This window comes from Martes martes (assembly GCF_963455335.1).
Source record: "Martes martes genome assembly, chromosome: 2".
In the NCBI taxonomy this organism is placed as follows: domain Eukaryota; kingdom Metazoa; phylum Chordata; class Mammalia; order Carnivora; family Mustelidae; genus Martes; species Martes martes.
This window is the reverse complement of record NC_137889.1, coordinates 166,696,018-166,697,063: the sequence shown is the minus strand read 5'-3', so window position 1 is coordinate 166,697,063 and position 1,046 is coordinate 166,696,018. Positions and strand designations below refer to the sequence as shown.

Here is a 1,046-nt window from a genome sequence, read left to right as displayed (position 1 = left end):
ATCTCTGGTTCTTTTGAAATTTCCTGTTGCCACTGATAACCATGCAATGAGAAATTTCAGTATTAAAAGAACCTAAAACTTGATCCAATAGTTTAAAAAAGGTCTCCTAGAAGCAAACTTCCAAGCTATTGCCCACAATATTGATATGATTCCTCTTTTCTTTTTTCCTTTTTTTCTGTCTTTCTCTCTTTTCCTTTTTTTTTTTTTTTTTCACCTCAAGGTACATTTATCCATGCAGCAAAAGAAACAACATATCAAGTATACAGCAATGCTTCGTGATGAGAACAAGTTCTAATGGTGCTTGTTGAGATTTGCGTGCAGACTGATATTCCATCTGATGTGTACTCCGAGTAAGACTGATTAATGATGACCGTGATCAGGTGCAGAATCAAAGCTTTCAAGGCTTTACTTCTTTTATCAGCACTCTTGATTTTATAAACGATAAAGCCCATAACCCCATTCCTACTTGAATCTGCCGGTACACTTGGGCACAGTAGGACTTCATGGGGACCCAAATATTTTTAACAAGGCTTTGAAGCATCTCTGCACAGAACCCCCAGCTCAAGCCTCCCTGACACTCAAAGGCCAATGACTCCGAAAGGTCACCAAGCAATATGATTCCTCTTTAGGATGTAACATTGCAGTGCATGACTTACCTTCACTGTCTTAACCAGTAAGTACCTAAGAAAACATCCACATATCTTTCTGAAATTCACAAAAGACAAATACAACAATTGACTAGTCTGTCTTGTTTTTTTAGTTACATAACTTAATTGATTCTCTTATTAGTCAACTTTATCTGACAGTTCAACATTTACTAACATTTGTGGAAATGTTTCCGGGATGTTCCTGAAAAATAAAATAATAATAATAAAAAGCCTACCCATCCAGCCATAATCTTACTCAGACTTTTATAAAATTACAAATGTCTTTCCATCAAATCAGTAATAGAGTTCTGAAAACTTTAAGTGAATTTGTAATCTCAAAGAAAAAAATCTTATTTTGAAGTCTATATTTTTCCCAAAATTGAAGTCAGAAATGCACTA

General features: G+C 34.8%; 1 pseudogene across 1 annotated transcript; it reads right to left on the bottom strand.

Moving 5' to 3' along the window:
• Positions 1–360: 360 nt before the first annotated feature.
• On the bottom strand, positions 361–541 carry LOC308339158 (ATP synthase subunit ATP5MJ, mitochondrial-like; annotated as a pseudogene). Its single transcript has one exon. The product of its transcript is annotated as an ATP synthase subunit ATP5MJ, mitochondrial-like (transcript).
• Positions 542–1,046: the final 505 nt, after the last annotated feature.